This window comes from Podarcis bocagei (genome assembly GCF_964188305.1).
Source record: "Podarcis bocagei genome assembly, chromosome: W".
NCBI classification, from domain to species: domain Eukaryota; kingdom Metazoa; phylum Chordata; class Lepidosauria; order Squamata; family Lacertidae; genus Podarcis; species Podarcis bocagei.
This window is the reverse complement of record NC_138131.1, coordinates 35,707,562-35,731,264: the sequence shown is the minus strand read 5'-3', so window position 1 is coordinate 35,731,264 and position 23,703 is coordinate 35,707,562. Positions and strand designations below refer to the sequence as shown.

At 49.4% G+C, this 23,703-nt stretch overlaps 1 pseudogene across 1 annotated transcript in view; it reads right to left on the bottom strand.

Annotated features, from left to right (window-relative positions):
* The window catches only part of LOC308577901 (protein CIMAP1C-like), a 35,215-nt pseudogene extending 12,224 nt beyond the window's left edge, over positions 1–22,991 (bottom strand). Inside the window, exons 1-4 of the transcript in view lie at positions 22,880–22,991; positions 19,731–19,900; positions 18,283–18,393; positions 17,549–17,662 (exon numbers count right to left, since the gene is read on the bottom strand). The product of the transcript in view is annotated as a protein CIMAP1C-like (transcript). The remainder of the gene's footprint in view (positions 1–17,548; positions 17,663–18,282; positions 18,394–19,730; positions 19,901–22,879) is intronic.
* Positions 22,992–23,703: the final 712 nt, after the last annotated feature.

The window sequence follows — 23,703 nt, the reverse complement described above, 5'->3', positions numbered from 1 at the left end:
ATCTTTCTCTCTGGCAGAAAGATACAGCTCTCCATCTTTGAAGATTTTGCAGCTTTCTCTATCATAGGACAAAGTCAGTCCTTTCTTTGTGATCTGCGAAACACTCAGCAGATTGAACTTTACATCAGGAACCAAATACACATTGTTTATAGTCAAGTTCAGACTTTCAAGATGCACAGTTCCAAACCCGGTCGCTTTCAGCTCCTGGCCATTGGCCTGTTTCACAGTGAAGCTTTGCTTCTTAAATGTTGAAAACAGATCTCTGTGCGATGTCATGTGCTGTGTGCATCCCGTGTCAAGAACAAAAGCGTTCTCCGTTGAAAATGCGGCTTTTGTTGACAGCAATGCTTTTGCAGGTTTCTTTCTTTTTTTAAAAAAAAATTATTAGAGTTTCCAATTTTTACAAACAAAAAGAAAAAAGAACAAAAAAACCCAAAACGCATAAATTTCACAGCTTATTTTCTCATAACATCTTTCCCCGACCTCCTCATACCTATCCTTCTTGTATATCCAATTCAGATTATTCATACAGCAAATCCTTATCTCAAAGCATTACAGCTTAAAAAGAAAAAGAAGAAAAAAAACCTTATTTTCTTAGATTATTATAACTTTGAATAAAAGAAAACCATTTTATCAAATTCCTTTTACCATTACAGCTGAAAACCGCTTAATTTCAATCCAACATCATTCAACATTCCTTAATTTTGCAATATTTTTGTAAATAGTCCTTAAATTTTTCCCAATCTTCCTCTGCCGACTCTTCTCCCTGGTCACAGATTCTGCCAGCCATTTCTGCCAGTCCCATACAGTCAATCAGCTTCATCTGCCATTCTCCCAAAGTGGGCAAATCTTGCGTCTTCTAATACTTTGCAATAAGTATTCTTGCTGCTGTCGTTGCATACATAAAAAAAGTTCTGTCCTTCTTTGGCACCAATTGGCCAGGAGAAAGGCCTCTGGTTTTTTCAGGAAGGTATACTTAAATACCTTTTTCAGTTTATTATATATCATCTCCCAGAAAGCCTTAATCTTTGGGCACGTCCACCAAAGGTGAAAGAATGTACCTTCCATTTCTTTACATTTCCAACATTTGTTATCGGGCAAATGATAGATAGATTTTTGCGAGCTTGACTGGGGTCATGTACCACCTGTAAATCATTTTCATAATATTTTCTCTTAAGACATTACATGCCGTAAATTTCATTCCGGTGGTCCACAACTGTTCCCAGTCAGCAAAATTAATATTATGTCCAACATCTTGTGCCCATTTAATCATGACAGATTTAACCGTTTCATCCTGAGTATTCCATTTCAACAGCAAGTTATACATTTTTGACAAAAATCTTGGTTTTGGGTTCTAACAGTTCTGTTTCCAGTTTAGTATTTCCCACCTGGAAGCCAACTTTTTTATCCAAATTGTAGGCCTCCATTATCTGATAATAATGGAGCCAATCTCTCACTTTACTTTTTAATTTCTCGAAACTCTGTAATTTCAGTTTATCTCCTTCTTGTTCCGAAATTTCCCAATATTTCGGCCATTTGGCCTCCATATTGAGCTTTTTCTGGGCCTTTGCTTCCATCGGTGACAACCACCTTGGGGTTTTATTTTCAAGTAAATCTTTATATCTTATCCAGACATTAAACAATGCTCTTCTGACAATATGATTTTTAAATGCTTTATGTGCTTTAACCTTGTCATACCACAAGTATGCATGCCACCCAAAAACGTTATTAAAACCTTCTAAATCCAAAATGTCTGTGTTCTCAAGAAGCAGCCATTCTTTCAGCCAGCAAAATGCCGCTGATTCATAGTAGAGTTTAAAGTCTGGCAGGGCAAATCCACCTCTATCCTTTGCATCAGTTAATATTTTAAATTTTATTCTGGGCTTCTTGCCCTGCCAGACAAATCTAGAAATGTCTCTCTGCCACTTCTTGAAACAGTCCATTTTGTCCAAAATTTGCAATGATTGAAACAAAAATAACATTCTTGGCAATACATTCATCTTTATAACAGCAATTCGACCTAACAAGGAAAGCTTCAAGTTTGACCAAATTTCTAAATCTTTTTTAACTTCCGTCCAGCATTTTTCATAGTTATCTTTAAACAAATTTCCATTTTTAGCTGTCATATTAATCCCCAAGTATTTCACTTTCTTAACCACAGTCAAACCTGTTTCATTCTGGAACTTCTCTCTTTCCAATGATGTTAAGTTTTTCTCCAAAACCTTAGTTTTTAATTTGTTCAATTTAAATCCTGCCACCTGACCAAACTCTTGAATTAATTCTAATACTCTTTTGGTACTAGACTCTGGCTCCTGTAACGTCAAAACTAGGTTACCTGCAAATGCTCTCAATTTATATTGTTTAGCTCCGACCTGTATACCTTTAACCTGCCGGTCTCTTCTGATCATATTGAGCAGAACCTCCATGACCGATATAAAAAGCAATGGGGAAATTGGGCACCCCTGTCGTGTTCCTTTTTCTATCTTAAATTGTTCCGTAACCACATTATTTACAATTAATTTAGCCTTTTGTTCAGAATATATTGCACCTATACCATTTTCAAAACCTTGGCCTACCCCCATACCCTGCAAGTTCTTTTTCATAAAACTCCAAGATATATTATCAAAGGCTTTCTCTGCACCCACGAATATCAAAACTGCTTTAGTGTTTATATTCACTTCTAACTTTTCCAAAATGTCAATTACGTTCCTCAGATTATCAGATAAATGTCTTCCCGGCAGAAAACCCGCTTGGTCCTTATGAATCTCTTCAATCAGTACTTTTTTCAGCCTCTTAGCCAAAATATCAGCAAAAATTTTGTAATCCACATTTAATAAGGATATGGGACGGTAGTTCTTAAGTTGAGTCTTTTCAGTCTCTGTTTTCGGTATAAGTGGTTCCTCTTCATCCTGGAGAAGAGTGACTAGTGGGGTGCCACAGGGTTCTGTCTTGGGCCCGGTCTTATTCAACATCTTTATCAACGACTTGGATGATGGACTCAAGGGCATCCTGATCAAATTTGCAGATGACACCAAACTGGGAGGGGTGGCTAACACCCCAGAGGACAGGATCACACTTCAAAACGACCTTGACAGATTAGAGAACTGGGCCAAAACAAACAAGATGAACTTTAACAGGGAGAAATGTAAAGTATTGCACTTGGGCAAAAAAAAATGAGAGGCACAAATACAAGATGGGGGACACCTGGCTTGAGAGCAGTACATGTGAAAAGGATCTAGGAGTCTTGGTTGACCACAAACTTGACATGAGCCAACAGTGTGACGCGACAGCTAAAAAAGCCAATGCAATTCTGGGCTGCATCAATAGGAGTATAGCATCTAGATCAAGGGAAGTAATAGTGCCACTGTATTCTGCTCTGGTCAGACCTCACCTGGAGTACTGTGTCCAGTTCTGGGCACCACAGTTCAAGAAGGACACTGACAAACTGGAACGTGTCCAGAGGAGGGCAACCAAAATGGTCAAAGGCCTGGAAATGATGCCTTATGAGGAACGGCTAAGGGAGCTGGGCATGTTTAGCCTGGAGAAGAGGAGGTTAAGGGGTGATATGATAGCCATGTTCAAATATATAAAAGGATGTCACATAGAGGAGGGAGAAAGGTTGTTTTCTGCTGCTCCAGAGAAGCGGACACGGAGCGATGGATCCAAACTACAAGAAAGAAGATTCCACCTAAACATTAGGAAGAACTTCCTGACAGTAAGAGCTGTTCGACAGTGGAATTTGCTGCCAAGGAGTGTGGTGGAGTCTCCTACTTTGGAGGTCTTTAAGCAGAGGCTTGACAACCATATGTCAGGAGTGCTCTGATGGTGTTTCCTGCTTGGCAGGGGGTTGGACTCAATGGCCCTTGTGGTCTCTTCCAACTCTATGATTCTATGAAATTTTGGTAGCAATTTCTCCTTTGCATATATCACCAAGCCTCTCTTTTTAACTTTGTCATACGAAATAAATTCTTGTCCCAATCTCTTATTAATAAGCATTTTCCTGTGTAGCCTTATTACATGTGTTTCTTTTAAACAAATCAAGTCCAATTGTTCTTTCCTTAATACATGAAAAACAGATTTCCTCTTCCGAGGGGAATTCAGTCCATTACAATTCCAGGTCAAAAGTTGCAGAGCCATGGTAAGTTACTTAGCTTTCCCTCCAACTGCACCGAGTTGTTGTTGTCTTTCCCTGGGCCCGGGAATCCAAATGACAAGTTTGCTATGTCTAGAATTCCTTTTCCTGATGCAGTCAGCTCCTCTCCTGATTCCACTTCCTTCTGTAAGTCCTCCTCGTGATCTTTCAGAAACTTGTCTTTATCATTCACTGCCCTTATTCTTATTTTCCTTCCTTTGTATTTAAAAGATAAACCTTGGGGAAATTCCCACCTGAAGAGTATTTTATTTCTTCTAAGTAGGCCGACAAGATCTTTATAATAAGCCCTTATATCCAAAATGTGTTTAGGTATATCCTTGAAGGACTCAACAAATGAGTCTTCAATTTCCAAGGTTCTTTGGTAGTGCAGATTCAAGATTTTATCTCTTTCTTCTTTTGTTCTTAAGGTGATCAAACAATCTCTTGCTCTGTTCTTTCCTTGTCTTTTGCTGAGTCTAAATGCACTCACCATTTGAATTCATCTTTCCCCAGGTCTTGTTGCCAAAAGTCTGTGAATTCCTTTGTAAGGAAGTCTATCAAGTTGTCTTTCTCACTTTCAGGTACTGCTCTAATTCTTAGGTTTCTCTCCTTTCTTTGTAATTCAATCATAGACAGTGTCAGGTCGTGATCCTCTAATTTCTTATATACCGGTGGTATCTTCTCTTGAACAGCAGTTGCAATATCCTTAGCTTCCTCTGCAATCTGTCGAGTCGAGGCCGATTCCTCTAATAGTGTTTCAATGGACTGTGTATTGGAGTTCACCTTGTTCCCCAGTTCATTAATACTTGGAGTGTTCAAATCTATTTTTGCTGAGGCCCCAGCTACTTGTTTATTTGTCTCTGCAACCTGTTTGGCTAATTTTTCCAAAGATGCATCAATTTTGCCAAGTGCCTGAGCCAATAGCTCTTCAGATGACATAGCTTTTGATTTTACTTGCGAAGCAGCAGCTCCTACTGTGCCTGCCGCTCCGGATGTTGAGGCCCTTCTCTGAAAAGTAATATCAGTCTTGTATTGTCTGCCGGATCTGGTAGTTTTATCCTGTATGCCACTCACCAGCTCTATCTTCCCTTTCCCATCTGCCATAACAAGCCCAAGGTCAGTCACACGCTTGGTGAGTTTGTTTTGCAAAGTAATTTTCCAGAGCTTGGTAACTTGATGACAAAATAGTTGTTACAACGTAGTCTCCTCTAGGGGGACACCCTTCCAACTTCACTATGCAACTGTTAAAAACAAGTATAGTTCTTAAAAGTTCCAATATCCCTCAAAAGCCAGAGTTTCAATGCTTTTAGAAAAGTTTCAGTGTCTCTAAAAAGTTACTTTATAGTCAAAGGCAGATCTATAAACACTGTATCTTTCTCAAAGTGTCAATATTCTTTACCCTTAACATGCAGACAATTCTTCCCACTGGTCGACCTTCCCTGTCATAGGCAGTCCGTTCCCAGATTTCCGAGACAGCAGAAATATATTTACACCCTCTTTTCTTGCAGGTAAAATAATGCTCGGTTCTCCCCCCTCCACTCCTGCAAACCGGAGGGGAGTCGTCTTTTTTGGTGCTGGATTTGACCTTTAAAAGTCGTCTTTCAGGGTTACAGCTTTACAGTCTCTTTACTTTAATCTATTTACAAGTCGGAAGAGGCAGACTTCCTGTTTGTGCCTTTCCCGTTTCGGTGCCAAATTAACTAAATTTTTCTTCCAATTACTTGCTTACTCCTACTCACGGGTAGTTGCTTTAGCTTCCAATTGTCCAGAAAGAAATCAGCGCTCTCCGCGCCACACCCCCCCTTTCCGTTCCGGAGCCTTTAAAAAGGGGGGCGCAAACGGAGCCCGCCGAGTCTCCAAGTTCTCAGGCTTCCCCGCCTGAGATTTCTTCGGGTCCCGCTTCGCCGCAGCGGTCAGACCCTGTCCCCGTGGAGCCGATTCCCTCCGGAGCTCAGAGGGAATCCGCCATTTGTCGCTGGTGCTGACCGGAAGTCTTTTGCAGGTTTCACCTGGGACTTGGTACGACTTTTGCCTGACGCTTCAGGGGAGAGAATTGCACCCTGAGGCACTCCACACACCAAGGAGTGGCGCGATGACAATTCCCCCCCAAGCGCCACCCTCTGTCCCCGACCAGAGAGAAACGAGCGCAGCCATTGAAGGACTGTGCCCTGGATCCCCACGTCGGCAAGGCGGTGGTCCAGGAGTTCGTGATCGACCATGTCAAAGGCTGCTGACAGATCTAGAAGAATCAGCAGCCCCGACCCGCCTCGATCCAGCTGCCTGCGGAGATCATCTGTTAGGGCGACCAGAGCCGTCTTGGTCCCATGACCAGCGCGGAAGCCGGACTGGAATGGATCCAAAGCAGATGTTTCATCCAGAAACCTACCAAGCTGTTCAGCAACCGCTCTCTCAATCACCTTACCCAGGAATGGAAGATTCGAGACCGGGCGGTAATTGGATAGATTTGAGGGATCTAATGATGTTTTCTTTAAGAGCGGACGCACCACCGCCTCCTTCAGTTCCCCTGGGAATATCCCGGTGCCAAGGGACAAATTGATGATATCCCCCAGGGGGGCCCGCACCTCGTCTGGACACGCTCTAATCAGCCAGGACGGGCACGGGTCAAGAGGACAGGTGGTGGGCTTTCCAGCTTGGAGGAATCTGTCCACATCGGCTGGAGATATCCGGTCAAAGTGGTCCAATACTGGACCCGAGGACAGTCGAGGGGCCTCCAGTTCCTTTATTGTATCCAAATTGGCAGGGAGGTCATGGCGGAGCAACAGGACCTTCTCCGCAAAAAAGCTCGCAAATGCCTCACAGCTGTGTGTCAGATTGTTATTTAAATTTGGCTGTCCTTCAAGGGATGTTAAAGACCGAATTATACTAAATAATTGCGCCGGGCGAGAGCTAGCGGATGCAATGCAAGCCGAGAAGTAAGACGTCTTAGCGGCCTTCACTGCCATCTCATAGGTTTTCATAAAAACCCTATAAGATGTTCTTGAGGCTCCGTCACGGGCACCCCGCCATACTCGCTCTAGCCGTCTGAGGTCCCGCTTCATTTTCCGAAGCTCCTCGGTAAACCAGGGAGCCCGGTTTCTGCGGGGTCGTAGAGGGCGCTTAGGTGCAATCTCATCGATGGCTGCCAGGAACTGGGTATTCCAGCCCTCAACAAGCTCAGTCAATGAGTCGCCAGGGGGAGAAAGGTCCCGCAAGGCTTGACGGAATCTATCAGGGTCCATCAGCCTCTGCGGGCGAGCCCAAATCGGCTCGCCACCTAAGCAGGGTGGGGGTGGAACATCAGTCCTGGCTTTCAGAGCATAGTGATCAGACCATGGCACCTTCATCGAAGGAGACATGATCACATCTATACCGGCGCCAAAGATCAAATCCAGCGTGTGGCCTGCTTGATGTGTGGGGCCCGAAACAAACTGGGAGAGCCCTAGTGTCGCCATGGAAGACACCAGGTCCAGAGCCTGTGAGGAGGGAGTGGCATCAGCGTGGAAGTTGAAGTCTCCCAATACCAATAGGTTAGGGAACTCCAAGGCCCAGCCGGCCACCGCCTCCAACAGGCCTGACAGGGTGGCTGCTGGTACGCTAGGTGGCCGGTACACCAGCCAGACAGCCAAGCTCTCCTCGGAGCCCCACACTAGGCCAACACATTCAATGCCAGGGATCAATGGCGATGGTAGAGCCCTGAAAGAACAATCTTCCCGGATTAATACTGCCACCCCTCCCCCCCGGCCCACAGTCCGTGACTGGTGGAGGACGGAGAAACCCGGGGGCGCCATCTCTCGTAAGGTAACAGTTACCCCTTCGCGCACCCAGGTCTCCATCACACAAGCCAGGTCAACCCCCTGCGAGGTAAAGAAATCTCGCAGGGTAGCGGTTTTGTTGCCTATAGACCTGGCATTGCACAACACCAGTGAAGGAGGTGAGTAATCCTTGCTCACCCTACCCTCGTCCCTCGGGATGGGGCGCAGATTGGAAGGGGTACGACCATATCCGTATCTCAATCCCCTTCGCCTATAACATCTGCCCCCACCTCCATACCTCCCTCGCCCCTCCACGGTAGCAATCCCAAGCCTCATACTAACCTCCATTTACAAATTAGAAAACAAAACAACCAAAACAATTATGCCCAAACAAAACCAATCCCCACCCCACTCGATGTCCAACCCCAAAAACAAAACAAGACGGAACAAACAAAAATACATAGATAAAAACCACCATTCACGGTGGTACAACAAAGTAAACAATAAAAACACCTTTAAAACACCTTAAAATATATATAAACATCTTCAACATTTGCTGCAGCAGCACCAGTGTCCTTAAAGCTATTACGGGGGTGAGCCTGGGCCCCGCCCCCTAGGCCGGATGGAGTGAGCCTGAGGAGGGAGAGGCCTTCTCCAACACTCACGATGCAGCAGCAGGGATGTCCCAGACCCCAATGAGGCCTCTTAACGCTGTGGCGAAGGTGAGCCTGGGCCCTGCCCCCTAGGCCGGATGGGAATGAGCCTGAGGAGGGAGAGGCCTTCTCCGACACTCCGATGCAGCAGCAGCGATGTCCCAGACCCCAATGAGGCCTCTTAAAGCTGTGGCGAAGGTGAGCCTGGGCCCCGCCCCCTAGGCCGGATGGAGTGAGCCTGAGGAGGGAGACGCCTTCTCCGACACTCCGATGCAGCAGCAGCGATGTCCCAGACCCCAATGAGGCCTCTTAAAGCTGTGGCGAAGGTGAGCCTGGGCCCCGCCCCCTAGGCCGGATGGAGTGAGCCTGAGGAGGGAGAGGCCTTCTCTGACACTCCGATGCAGCAGCAGCGATGCCCCAGACCCCAATGAGGCCTCTTAAGGCTGTGGCAAAGGTGAGCCTGGGCCCCGCCCCCTAGGCCGGATGGAGTGAGCCTGAGGAGGGAGAGGCCTTCTCCGACACTCCGATGCAGCAGCAGCTATGTCCCAGACCCCAATGAGGCCTCTTAAAGCTGTGGCGAAGGTGAGCCTGGGCCCCGCCCCCTAGGCCGGATGGAGTGAGCCTGAGGAGGGAGAGGCCTTCTCCGACACTCCGATGCAGCAGCAGCGATGTCCCAGACCCCAATGAGGCCTCTTAAGGCTGTGGCGAAGGTGAGCCTGGGCCCCGCCCCCTAGGCCGGATGGAGTGAGCCTGAGGAGGGAGAGGCCTTCTCCGACACTCCGATGCAGCAGCAGCGATGTCCCAGACCCCAATGAGGCCTCTTAAGGCTGTGGCGAAGGTGAGCCTGGGCCCCGCCCCCTAGGCCGGATGGAGTGAGCCTGAGGAGGGAGAGGCCTTCTCCGACACTCCGATGCAGCAGCAGCGATGTCCCAGACCCCAATGAGGCCTCTTAAGGCTGTGGTGAAGGTGAGCCTGGGCCCCGCCCCCTAGGCCGGATGGAGTGAGCCTGAGGAGGGAGAGGCCTTCTCCGACACTCACGATGCAGCAGCAGCGATGTCCCAGGCCTCAATGAGGCCTCTTAAGGCTGTGGCGAAGGTGAGCCTGGGCCCCGCCCCTTAGGCTGGATGGAGTGAGCCTGAGGAGGGAGAGGCCTTCTCCGACACTCCGATGCAGCAGCAGCGATGTCCCAGACCCCAATGAGGCCTCTTAAAGCTGTGGCGAAGGTGAGCCTGGGCCCCGCCCCCTAGGCCGGATGGAGTGAGCCTGAGGAGGGAGAGGCCTTCTTCGACACTCACAATGCAGCAGCAGCAGCGATGTCCCAGGCCCCAATGATGCCTCTTAAAGCTGTGGCGAAGGTGAGCCTGGGCCCCGCCCCCTAGGCCGGATGGAGTGAGCCTGAGGAGGGAGAGGCCTTCTCCAACACTCACGATGCAGCAGCAGCGATGTCCCAGGCCTCAATGAGGCCTCTTAAGGCTGTGGCGAAGGTGAGCCTGGGCCCCGCCCCCTAGGCCGGATGGAGTGAGCCTGAGGAGGGAGAGGCCTTCTCCGACACTCCGATGCAGCAGCAGCGATGTCCCAGACCCCAATGAGGCCTCTTAAAGCTGTGGCGAAGGTGAGCCTGGGCCCCGCCCCCTAGGCCGGATGGAGTGAGCCTGAGGAGGGAGAGGCCTTCTCCGACACTCCGATGCAGCAGCAGCGATGTCCCAGGCCTCAATGAGGCCTCTTAAAGCTGTGGCGAAGGTGAGCCTGGGCCCCGCCCCCTAGGCCGGATGGAGTGAGCCTGAGGAGGGAGAGGCCTTCTCCGACACTCACGATGCAGCAGCAGCGATGTCCCAGGCCTCAATGAGGCCTCTTAAGGCTGTGGCGAAGGTGAGCCTGGGCCCCGCCCCCTAGGCCGGATGGAGTGAGCCTGAGGAGGGAGAGGCCTTCTCCAACACTCACGATGCAGCAGCAGCGATGTCCCAGGCCTCAATGAGGCCTCTTAAGGCTGTGGCGAAGGTGAGCCTGGGCCCCGCCCCCTAGGCATGATGGAGTGAGCCTGAGGAGGGAGAGGCCTTCTCCGACACTCCGATGCAGCAGCAGCGATGTCCCAGACCCCAATGAGGCCTCTTAAAGCTGTGGCGAAGGTGAGCCTGGGCCCCGCCCCCTAGGCCGGATGGAGTGAGCCTGAGGAGGGAGAGGCCTTCTCCGACACTCCGATGCAGCAGCAGCGATGTCCCAGACCCCAATGAGGCCTCTTAAGGCTGTGGCGAAGGTGAGCCTGGGCCCCGCCCCCTAGGCCGGATGGAGTGAGCCTGAGGAGGGAGAGGCCTTCTCCGACACTCCGATGCAGCAGCAGCGATGTCCCAGACCCCAATGAGGCCTCTTAAGGCTGTGGTGAAGGTGAGCCTGGGCCCCGCCCCCTAGGCCGGATGGAGTGAGCCTGAGGAGGGAGAGGCCTTCTCCGACACTCACGATGCAGCAGCAGCGATGTCCCAGGCCTCAATGAGGCCTCTTAAGGCTGTGGCGAAGGTGAGCCTGGGCCCCGCCCCTTAGGCTGGATGGAGTGAGCCTGAGGAGGGAGAGGCCTTCTCCGACACTCCGATGCAGCAGCAGCGATGTCCCAGACCCCAATGAGGCCTCTTAAAGCTGTGGCGAAGGTGAGCCTGGGCCCCGCCCCCTAGGCCGGATGGAGTGAGCCTGAGGAGGGAGAGGCCTTCTTCGACACTCACAATGCAGCAGCAGCAGCGATGTCCCAGGCCCCAATGATGCCTCTTAAAGCTGTGGCGAAGGTGAGCCTGGGCCCCGCCCCCTAGGCCGGATGGAGTGAGCCTGAGGAGGGAGAGGCCTTCTCCAACACTCACGATGCAGCAGCAGCGATGTCCCAGGCCTCAATGAGGCCTCTTAAGGCTGTGGCGAAGGTGAGCCTGGGCCCCGCCCCCTAGGCCGGATGGAGTGAGCCTGAGGAGGGAGAGGCCTTCTCCGACACTCCGATGCAGCAGCAGCGATGTCCCAGACCCCAATGAGGCCTCTTAAAGCTGTGGCGAAGGTGAGCCTGGGCCCCGCCCCCTAGGCCGGATGGAGTGAGCCTGAGGAGGGAGAGGCCTTCTCCGACACTCCGATGCAGCAGCAGCGATGTCCCAGGCCTCAATGAGGCCTCTTAAAGCTGTGGCGAAGGTGAGCCTGGGCCCCGCCCCCTAGGCCGGATGGAGTGAGCCTGAGGAGGGAGAGGCCTTCTCCGACACTCACGATGCAGCAGCAGCGATGTCCCAGGCCTCAATGAGGCCTCTTAAGGCTGTGGCGAAGGTGAGCCTGGGCCCCGCCCCCTAGGCCGGATGGAGTGAGCCTGAGGAGGGAGAGGCCTTCTCCAACACTCACGATGCAGCAGCAGCGATGTCCCAGGCCTCAATGAGGCCTCTTAAGGCTGTGGCGAAGGTGAGCCTGGGCCCCGCCCCCTAGGCCGGATGGAGTGAGCCTGAGGAGGGAGAGGCCTTCTCCGACACTCCGATGCAGCAGCAGCGATGTCCCAGACCCCAATGAGGCCTCTTAAAGCTGTGGCGAAGGTGAGCCTGGGCCCCGCCCCCTAGGCCGGATGGAGTGAGCCTGAGGAGGGAGAGGCCTTCTCCGACACTCCGATGCAGCAGCAGCGATGTCCCAGACCCCAATGAGGCCTCTTAAAGCTGTGGCGAAGGTGAGCCTGGGCCCCGCCCCCTAGGCCGGATGGAGTGAGCCTGAGGAGGGAGAGGCCTTCTCCGACACTCCGATGCAGCAGCAGCGATGTCCCAGACCCCAATGAGGCCTCTTAAAGCTGTGGCGAAGGTGAGCCTGGGCCCCGCCCCCTAGGCCGGATGGAGTGAGCCTGAGGAGGGAGAGGCCTTCTCCGACACTCACGATGCAGCAGCAGCGATGTCCCAGGCCTCAATGAGGCCTCTTAAGGCTGTGGCGAAGGTGAGCCTGGGCCCCGCCCCCTAGGCCGGATGGAGTGAGCCTGAGGAGGGAGAGGCCTTCTCCGACACTCCGATGCAGCAGCAGCGATGTCCCAGACCCCAATGAGGCCTCTTAAAGCTATGGCGAAGGTGAGCCTGGGCCCCGCCCCCTAGGCCGGATGGAGTGAGCCTGAGGAGGGAGAGGCCTTCTCCGACACTCCGATGCAGCAGCAGCGATGTCCCAGACCCCAATGAGGCCTCTTAAAGCTGTGGCGAAGGTGAGCCTGGGCCCCGCCCCCTAGGCCGGATGGAGTGAGCCTGAGGAGGGAGAGGCCTTCTCCGACACTCCGATGCAGCAGCAGCGATGTCCCAGACCCCAATGAGGCCTCTTAAGGCTGTGGCGAAGGTGAGCCTGGGCCCCGCCCCCTAGGCCGGATGGAGTGAGCCTGAGGAGGGAGAGGCCTTCTCCGACACTCACGATGCAGCAGCAGCGATGTCCCAGGCCTCAATGAGGCCTCTTAAGGCTGTGGCGAAGGTGAGCCTGGGCCCCGCCCCTTAGGCCGGATGGAGTGAGCCTGAGGAGGGAGAGGCCTTCTCCGACACTCACGATGCAGCAGCATAAGTCCGATTAAGGCTGTTAATAATCATGAAGCAGAATATGTCTTCCTGTAGAGGGAAATTGCATTCCGCCATCTGCTGGCGTAAGAATTTCATCTCTGTCAGATGCGCTTGTACATCTCCATCTGGCACTAGCCTTAGATTGGTCAGCTTTTCAAAATGCAGCAACGCTGAAGAACCAGCATCTCTTTGATGTATTCTACGCAGCTGTCAGAGCCGCTTCCAGGTCCCAGCTCACAGAGGACCACGCTAGCCGGCAGTATTGTACAAACTTCTTTATTGAGCTACAGTTTCCATTTTCAAGCCGCAGCGCGCAGCTCTACGTCTTAGAAGCTAGACCGGCGAAGCTCCGTCTGAGTCTCCGCCTCCTGTACACCAACTTAATACTCTAGCCTTACTCCACCTCTTCCGTCTTTCCTTTCTCCTCTGGGTCCCTCTACCCCCCGTGGTCTCTTCCTTCCTGGACTCTTCTGACGCTGACCCCCCCGACTCTTCTCCCTCCTTGCGGCGGGCTTTAGGACCTGGCTCCCTACCCGGGCTGCTTACTGTGCCGCCTTCCTGTGCATTTGAACTTGGCGCGCGTGCGCAGCCTTCAACCTTCCTCTTGACCGTTTCCTCGCTCCCCGATGGAGGTGTGGCCAATCCTAACTCCTGCCCTCCCGCTTGCGGCGAGCCGCCAGATCCCGATACCTGGGACCCCTCCCCCCTACTGCGCTCTGGTGGGGAAGCTGGTCCCGATTTCCAACTGCTGCTCTCTGAGTCCCCTCTGGTCCCTTCTACCTGGGGTGTCCCCCTAGGCGCCCCCTTGCTCTGACCACTGGCGCCCCTTTTTGTGAATCTTCCGACTCACTGGAAAGACTCGGAGATCTCGGGCCGCTGTCATCGCTCATATTACCTCCGGATTCCTCCCCCTCTCTCTCTGTTTCCTCCCTTTCCTGTGCCTCTGCTCCTGAACCCCTGACAGCAGCGTTTGCCAAATCTCACGCACGCATTGCAAATTCTGAATATGCATGAGTTGATCATCTGAGATACACAGAATTATGGCCGTCCTGGCTCTCACATTCTGTGAATTCCAACCTGGCGTTGGTGCAGCAGGGATGGGGTTTTCAATCACCCCAAAAATCCTCTGATTCTGAAGCAGGGCTTTCATCTTTACAGACCATGAGGAATAATTGTCATTAGTCAGTGGAGGTGGGTAAGGTAAGCCTCCTCCCTTCTTGGCATCCATTTTGAATCCAAGCCTCAGCTCTCACTCTCGAGCCTGTAAAATTCCAAGAGTCTATTGGCTGTTTACTGCCTCACTTGGCAGTTAAACACAGGCTGTTTTGAAAGTCCTTTCAAGAGCAGTGAGATATTAGACAAAACAAACGCTGTTTACCAGCCTCTCACAGTCCCAGCCCCTCTTCCGTTGTTGGCCGGTAACTTTCCACTTTACTGACGTTTCGTTGCTTAGCAACTGGACATTCTAGGCTTATCAAGACTCAGGTATGCGAAATATGTGGCTCTCTTTCAGTGCTGGTTTCATCCAAAAGCAGACACTCAGTGAACCGAAGAATGTCTCAATTCGCGTTCACTCTCACAGCCATAAAATTAGCATACCTTAGGGGTTCCGTTGCTCAGCAAAAACACCTCCTCCGGTGCTTCCATCCGCACGCTACCATATCTTCCTTATCTCCTTGCAGAGGATGAAGTACGCTCCATCAACCTCTCTTGTTGCTTTCATGGATCAAAACCATCCTCTGCTACCAGATGTTGGGAATCAAGCCTTTATTAGGAGAAACTGGCAACTCTCTAGGCACCCGGCTTGATCTCCTGATGACCTCCCTGTCTGCATTCCCCAGCAGGATACAGGCTAGGTCGTGATAGGCGATCCTTCTCAGCGTGAGAAGAACACCCCCCCTCTTTCCTGCCCCCCCCCCAGGCAGGGGAAAGAGATAGACAGAAACGTATTTACATGCCTTTATTTCTGTCTTTGCAGCGTTACAGAAAAACACGACTGCTCTCTTCAAACTCCAACAGCCGAGAGACAAACTCCACCTGTACTTCCTGTACAGCTCATATTACGCTCTCAGCTAATTCCGGTGCTCTCTGCACTGTTAATTGACTGTCCCTCTGTTTCCCATGGAACAGTCCCAACATTCCCATTATGTTTTGCTTTCAAGCTACCAGCTCGCGGCCGCATTGCTTCTATATCGTAACAGATACATCATATCCTACAGGAGCACAGGAGGAGGCAGGAATGATGGATGTAAAATCTGACAGGTGAGAAACATTGAGGCTTAAAGAGAAGGAGCAATCTGCCATGCAGGGTTTGTTTGTTTTTTAAGTTGCTGTTTTACTTGCTAATGTTAGGAGTAAAAAAACCCCACTTATTGATCTATTAGTAGATCCCAAACTTCCATTGATGTTTCTCAAACGAAAGGGAAAAGCATTCCCCATGTATTTGCTACAATACTCTGCTCCTCCTTGTAGATGACAAGCCTTGCATATTCTCTCTCTCTTTCTCTCTCTAAATTTGAGAATTCTATTTGTTCTTAAGCTGAATCATTTGTAAACTGTTGTGCTTTTGAGGATGTTGGAGGAAGAGGCACTATCCTCCTTGCCTTGACTGAAAATCCCCCCCACTTTTAAAAATCATGGCATTGTCCTCCAATCTCCTCTTCTAGCAGCCTTTCCAACTAAGTTCATCACCTGTGGAGTTAAGAGTGCACTGCTATTAATCTCTTCCATGACATCTTCCCTTGCAATTCACTGTCATTTACTGTTAATTCCATAGGTACCCTCCAGACTACTTCCTAGATTATGACTCTAAAGCAACATGACCCTCTTGTTTTCCCTTATGCTGTTTTTGGTGGCTCTCCTTTCTGTCCGTTCATCAGCCACATGCTCAACATCTTATGGTCCCTTGGCATCAGGAAGATGAGACTTCCAGCGTGATTGACCAGAATGCTGCAACATGATTGCTGGCAGGAGTGAGACCTTGTCAGCATATAACACCTGTGCTCAAAGATCTGCACTGGCTGCTGATTTGCTACCAGGCCAGGTTCAAGGTGTTACTATTGATATATATAGCACATGGAAGAACCCTTTGGCTAGAGGACTGCCCTCTGTAAAGTAGGACACTTAGACACCCTAATGGTAAAAAGTGTTTTTCAACCCAGTTGACTTGGTGGAACACCAATCAGGAAAACTATATTTCCCCCAGTTCCTTGAATGCCCCTTTATCCAGAGCAGCCCCACTCGGTCAAGGCCAATAGCTGGAAAGCAATAGGGATCACACACACACATGGAATGAATGGAGGGATGGATGGGCGTCACAGACACTTTTAAACTACACTTTGATATCACCCCAGACAATCTCCCACATCAAACAGCCCACTTAGGTAAGGTCTCTGTACATAGCTGGTTTTCCTGTCTGGTTCTTGACACCCCCTACTCAGAAATATTTTTTTTATCAAAGAGTGAATAAACTTTTACAGCCTATGGACAACACTCCCATGCAGTCAACCTTCCAGGGCCTGCAAACCAGTGGGGCTGGGACAAACAGTGAGTGTGGCTGATAAAAAAAGAGGGTGAGGCCACCTGTCTCTTTTTCATATGCTTCTCTCTGTAGTGCCAGATCTAGGGCAGTGCAGGCTGTTCCCCTGCTCAGGGTGCTGAGCCAAGGGGGCATAAAATAATAATAATAGTAATAATAATATTGGTAGTAGCAATAATAATAGTAATAATAATAATAATAATTAATACTTATATTCATGTGGGTACCTACTGAGAAACCCCATTAAAAAGCAACTGTACCAAAAGGAATTACTGTGGAAATAAAATATATTGGGGGAAGTGCCAAATTTTGTCCTCACTTAGAAAACCGTATTACCAAAGTCTACCCCTGCTCTCTGTCATTCATACACAAATCCACATGCATGCAGGTAAAAGGTAAATGTAAGGTAAAGGACCTTACATACATAGTCAAAGGCGTCTATGCGGTGTGGCGCTCATCTCACTTCAGGCTGAAGGAGCAGACAGCTTTCTGGGTCATGTGGCCAGCATTCTGGTGCACCGGGACACTGTGATAGAAGCCAGAGTGCATGGAAATGCCGTTTACCTTCCCCCTGGAGCAGTACCTATTTATCCACTTGCACAGGTATGCTTTCAAGCTGCGAGATTGGCAGAAGCTGGAACAGAGCAACAGGAGCTCACCCTGTCTCAGGGATTCGAACCACCAACCTTCTGCTCAGCAAGCCCAAGAGACTCAGTGGTTTAAGACCACAGCTCCACACATAATGCTCCCACACATCCATTTTCATGCATAACACACCTGCTCATTCACTCAACACTCATTCTTTTTCATTCCCTCTCTTTCATGTTCAGGGATTGACCAACAAGCCTTCTTTGCACAAGGTGAGAAAGAAACATTTTCATCACAAAATTGCACAGATGCCACTCCAGCCCCATCTTGACCATCATAGTATCTCTCATCTTTCAACTTACATGCCCGCTTTCTCTCTTGCACCATGCGGAATGAAACTGGTCTCCATATCCCTAGATGGGAAATGCTTGGGTCCACATAGTAGCAGGGCCCAGGACTCTCCGTGATCGAGATCACTTGCAAAGGAAAGAAGAATTGTCTGCATGAGGCATGGTGTGGATTCTGAGCTATTTAGCTTGGTTGCAATGACTGACTTCCTATCCGATATCAATTAAAGGCACCCACTAGCTAGATAGCAGTGAATATGTTAAGCTCCGCCCCCCTGCACCTCCATTCCTGTTATCCTTCAACATGGCTTAAGTGTAGATCATCCTCTTCCCACTAAGGTCCACAGCTGTACAACTGAGAACCCTGATTTTTGTGCAACCATAATAATCAGCAGTATAAGACCCTCCAGCCCTTGCTGGACTACAACTCCTATCATTCTTGACCATGCTGACTGGGGCTGATGGGAGTTGTAGTCAAGAAACAACTACATTAGCCCCCTACATGCAGTGCCATTGATCCAGTTGGAATGGAAACTTTGGAAAGCCACCCAGCTCTTGATCATGGATCACCCAGGTCCCATCAACTGTGGCCCCGATAATTAGAGAGTCCCAAAAACACAGGTTGTCAATCTCTGTTCAAATGTTTTGCCAGCAAATTTAACAGTTGTTTAGCCAGCTTCACCCTGTGGGTCAGTTAATGCTGTTGGGAAAACCCAAATAACACAGAACCTAACTTGTCAGCATCTTACATCTTTCACTGGATTTCACACGCATTGTGTAGGCTGGCTCAGCATACTTGGTGAAGTCATGGTCCTTAATGCCAGTGAGAGGCTACCTACCATACTTCCCAGGTCCTGGCCCTGCAAGAGAACCACAAGGGGGGGAGGAATAAAATAATGGGAAGACAACCCGGAACCATTAGCATTTGCAGATTATGAGCTGCCACACTGGGTAAAAGGGCAAAATGGAATAATATATTGTGTTGAATAATATATTGAATAATATATTGGGTTTTGGATCTACAGCTCTCTAGGTGTTGTTGTTGTTGTTTAGTAGTTTAGTCGTGTCCGACTCTTCGTGACCCCATGGACCAGAGCATGCTGGGCACTCCTGTCTTCCACTGCCTCCCGCAGTTTGATCAGACTCATGTTTGTAGCTTCGAGAACACTGTCCAACCATCTCATCCTCCGTCGTCCCCTTCTCCTTGTGCCCTCCATCTTTCCCAACATCAGGGTCTTTTCCAGGGAGTCTTCTCATGAGGTGGCCAAAGTATTGGAGCCTCAGCTTCACAATCTGTCCTTCCAGTGAGCACTCAGGGCTAATTTCCTTAAGAATGGATGTGTTTGATCTCCAGGTGTTGCTGCACTGCAACTCCCATCATCTCTGACCATTGAACCAGACTGGCTGGGGCTGATGGAAGTCCCACAACATACTTTTCTTCTCCCTCTGGTAAAATCTCGCTAGCCTTGGGCCAGGATATTTGCATTGCAATAGGAAGTGAGCATTACAAGGCACCTGAATTCTTCTGTGGCTCGGACTATAATTCAAGCCAGAGAAGATTTCCCATTTTATTCAACCACCTATGCTCTGCCTGTACTTTCCCAACCCCCTTCCTTCATCCCCTTTAAACAAGCGTTACCCTGGTAGGACAACAGCAGTGGTGACATACCAGCCACAGGAAAAGGAAAACAAAAGAAAAAAAATATTATTAGCCTGACTCCCTCCTTTGGCAATCTTCACAGAACTCTAGCCCAATGGTTGCCATCAATTTGATTTGAATAAATTTTATAATGAAATGATTTTAGAATGTTGTATTATTTTATTGTTGTTAGCTGCCCTGAGCCCAGCTTCGGCTGGGGAGGGCGGGATATAAATAAAATTTATTATTTATTATTATTTATTAACAAGGAAATATGCACTGTCTCGCATGCTAGCAGTACTCTTGGAAGAAAGTTCTGATGGTGACTGAGAAATGTAGATCAGTTTCCTTCTTTGGTTTCCACAAGAACAAAAAAGGAACCCTGATGGATCAAGCCAGCCAGCCACCGAGTCCAGCATCCTGTTCTCACAGGGGCTAACCAGATGCCAGAGGGTCTTTCAACAATGCTGTTGAACACATCCAGACTGGCAAAGATATGGGTACCTCTGTATTCCTGATCTCCTTCTCTCTCTTGCCCCATCTATTCCCACAGCTCACCTTTATACTTGGCACTGATGGACGCATACTGCTTCTTGATGGCCGGCACTCTGGCTGGATGCTTAGAGATACCAGAAAGACAACTAACAGGCTGAGCTGCACCTTTGGCTCTGGAAGTCGGCATTGGAGTGTGCCCACTGCAGTGGGGAGTCGTATGTGTCACCAGTGTTCTGGGGAATGAAAGTAAATGAATGAATGCAAGTCCAACCTGCAATAAAATGTTGCACCATGGAGTGTTGCAGCTCAGGGTTCCAGCTACTCCGTTCTACCCCACCCCAAACAGTATTCAATTTCCACTAAGTATGCTAAGTTCACATTGGGCTATTTGGGGAGGGGGGAGTGTTCTCTTCTGAGGGATCTTATCCTATCCTATCCTATCCTATCCTATCCTATCCTATCCTATCCTATCCTATCCTATCCTATCCTATCTTCAAACCTTGCCGTTTTCTCCAGGCTTGCTGAGCCCTCCGTCTTGCACAGATGGTGCTGTTTTGGCCACATAAGGACCATAAGTGCTAAAAGAATGGAGATTGCTGCTTGTTTATGTGATTTAACGGCATGTACCTAGGCCAGGGTAGCCAACATCCCAAGAGCTTGTTGGACTCCAACTCCCATCAGCCCCAGTCACCATGGGATGATGGGAGTTTTAGTCCAACAACAGACAGAGAAGAGCCCCTTTGCAGCCCCTGCACTGTAAGGGCTAAGGGAATGAGGGTGAATCCAGAGGTCTGTGTGCCTTTGTTTATTTAAACCAGGAATGGGAGGCTCAGCCCAGGAGCCACATGCCACCAACCAGACCTCTCTCTCTCTCTGACCATTAGCACTCTCTCCAGGTCACAAGCCTCCCTGCCCCTGCTTTGTGCCCTCTTCAAGTGCTTTTGCCTGGCTGGAATGTGAGAGCAAAGCCTCTTGCTTTCCTGGATGAAGATGGGGGCAGGGGTAGGTATAGAAACTTGGAGGGTATGTGGAGCTGGATTATAGCCTAATGCACAAAGAGTCCCTCCTGTTGCTCCACCCAGTTTTTGTATCTAACCCCATTCAACACTGGTACATGGCCCTCAGATGGTTATCAAATATGGCCCTTGCACTAAAAAAAAAAAGCTTATCGACCCCTGATTTTACTGCCCCCCCCAGCCTGCCTTTCAACAACAAGGTCCCCAAGGCAGCTCAGAACAATTTAAAATGAACAACATGGAATGAAATTGCAACCATAAAATATAATTGCAAGCAGCTCAAGCAACAGTACCACGATCCCAAACAGCAGAAGGAAAACAATAGAAATGATTAATAGCAAAATAGCCATGTAGAAAACACACCAAAAGAAACATGCAAGGGGAACCAGCAGGCAGGAGTTGGGGAAATAGTTTCATGTGTGTTGATAGCATTAAGCAAAGCCCCAATAAACAGTGCTTAGTTTAACTATGGAACTCCCTCCCACAGGAGGCAGTGCTGACCACCAACATGGATGGCTTTTAAAGAGGACTGGATAAATTCACAGAGGAGGATAAAGCTATCAATGACAACTAGTCAGGACAACAGTGGAATTTGCTGCCAAGGAGTGTGGTGGAGTCTCCTTCTTTGGAGGTCTTTAAGCAGAGGCTTGACAACCATATGTCAGGAGTGCTCTGATGGTGTTTCCTGCTTGGCAGGGGGTTGGACTCGATGGCCCTTGTGGTCTCTTCCAACTCTATGATTCTATGATTCTATGATTCTATGACTATGTCCTGCTTCTGAATACCAGCTGCTGGAAACATGGGAGGAGAGTGCTTGGATCCTGCTTGCAGGTTTCCCACAGGCATCTGGTTGGTCACTGTGAGAACAGAATGCTGAACTAGATGCCCTTTGGCCAGATCCAACAGATTCTTATGTTCTTACGTTCTTATTTGTTCGCAGCAAAGCACACTCACCATTGATGTGTGGAATTTGCTGCCACAAGACTTGTTGAACCTAGGATAACTCAGTTGGTGCAGCATGGGACTCTTAATCTCAGGGTCATGGGTTCGAGCACCATGTTGGGTAAAAGATTCTTGCATGGCAGGGGGTTGGACTAGATGACACTCATGGGCCTTCCCAACTCTACAGTTCTGTGATTCAATGATGGACGAAAGGCTAGATAGGGATCTCCATCCTTTTCAGTAACATGCATTTGGGGACCCATTTCTTCATCATTGACCATATATTTGCATGGTGGAAGTATTGGTGGAAGTCCTGACCCACCAGCTGAAGACCTAGATGGCATTGAAGGGGGAGTATTTATTTAGCTAGTTGTTTTCTTACATTTATATCCTGCTTATATTTGGCATGAGGGACGCGGGTGGCGCTGTGGGTTAAAGCCTCAGCGCCTAGGACTTGCCGATCGAAAGGTCGGCGGTTCGAATCCCCGCGGCGGGGTGCGCTCCCGCTGCTCGGTCCCAGCGCCTGCCAACCTAGCAGTTCGAAAGCACCCCCGGGTGCAAGTAGATAAATAGGTACCGCTTACCAGCGGGAAGGTAAACGGCGTTCCGTGTGCTGCGCTGGCTCGCCAGATGCAGCTTTGTCACGCTGGCCACGTGACCCGGAAGTGTCTCCGGACAGCGCTGGCCCCCGGCCAATAGATGTGAGATGGGCGCACAAACCCCAGAGTCTGTCAAGACTGGCCCGTTCGGGCAGGGGTACCTTTACCTTTTTATATTTGGCATGAGTAAGCTGTCGCCTGCCCTTTTCCAGGTACCAAAATACTGATTCCAGACATTCCAAGCATAAGTCTGACCCTTCCCCCCGGAGAACCACAACTGTGTCCACCCTAATCCCAGAGCCCTTCAGGACAGAGGAGCAGAATGAAGGGAGCACCACCTCCAGAGCATGAGACCAGGCCTGATCCCTCACCCTGAGCACTTTGGAGGGGGTGGGGAATAAAACTTAAATACAGGGCACAAAAACAATGCCTTTTGTCATCTCCTTGTAGTGGCATGGTCTGTGGGGCAGCATTTGGAGAATACAAACAATTTCTTCTGTGTCTTTCTAATTCTCTGGAGTTTCTAAGAGAGGTGGCAACTGGCCTTTGCATTGCTATGCTCCCTAACCCTAATCATGCTAATACACAGCAAACAAAGGTCTTAGGATTTCAGTTACCAATCAAAGTAGCAATTGGTTGTGTCAGTCACCCATACCGCTGATGCTGCTTCTCTGGATGGAATGGAAATCTGGATGTAGATTTCAATAAGGAGTGGGGATGTTACTCAGCTTTCCAATTCCTCCTCTACCCCCTCCTTTTTGGAACATAAACAATGCCTCATGTCGCAATTCACTCCCAGGTTGCCCAGGCGATGCTGATGCAAGTGTGGAACCAGACTTGTTTATTTCCATATTACCATGGTTCTGGCAGAATACTCTCCCTCTCCCTCCCTCCCTCCCTCTCTCCCCCCCCTCTCTCTCTCTCTTTGTGTGCTGCTAATACAAGTCCTCCTTCCTTGCAAGTTACCAGCCCGGGGGGGGGGGGGGAGCCACAAGCCCAAAATACCACATTTTGTTTCATAAGACCCATGGGCATAGCTAAGGGGGGCGGGGACAGAGGGCAGCTGCTCCCTATCAAATAAAACAATAGAAATACTTAACTGACCAATCATGTCATTTCTGCCCCGCTAACAAAAGTCCTCGCTATGCCCATGCTAAGACCATGTTCCCCATTCCTTTGCCTTCATATGATATAGTATTCATTGATTTTTTTGGTTCCATTTTTTCGTTTTATTTGCAGCATTTGTATTCTAACCTTCCCCCATTCCCAGGAGCTCAGAGAGGGGTGTTTGCACAGGCTGCCTGGGCAACAATGACCACATCCCAGTTAAAATGAAACAAAAAGTCCAGAAAGCATAAAAAAATGAACCTCAAAGCAAAAGAGAATGTTTCTCAATATGAACAGAGGGATGGAGAGGAAATTCAGTTCCCTTAACATGAAACTGACCCAATTCACCCTTCCTTAAACAAGAGGCACACT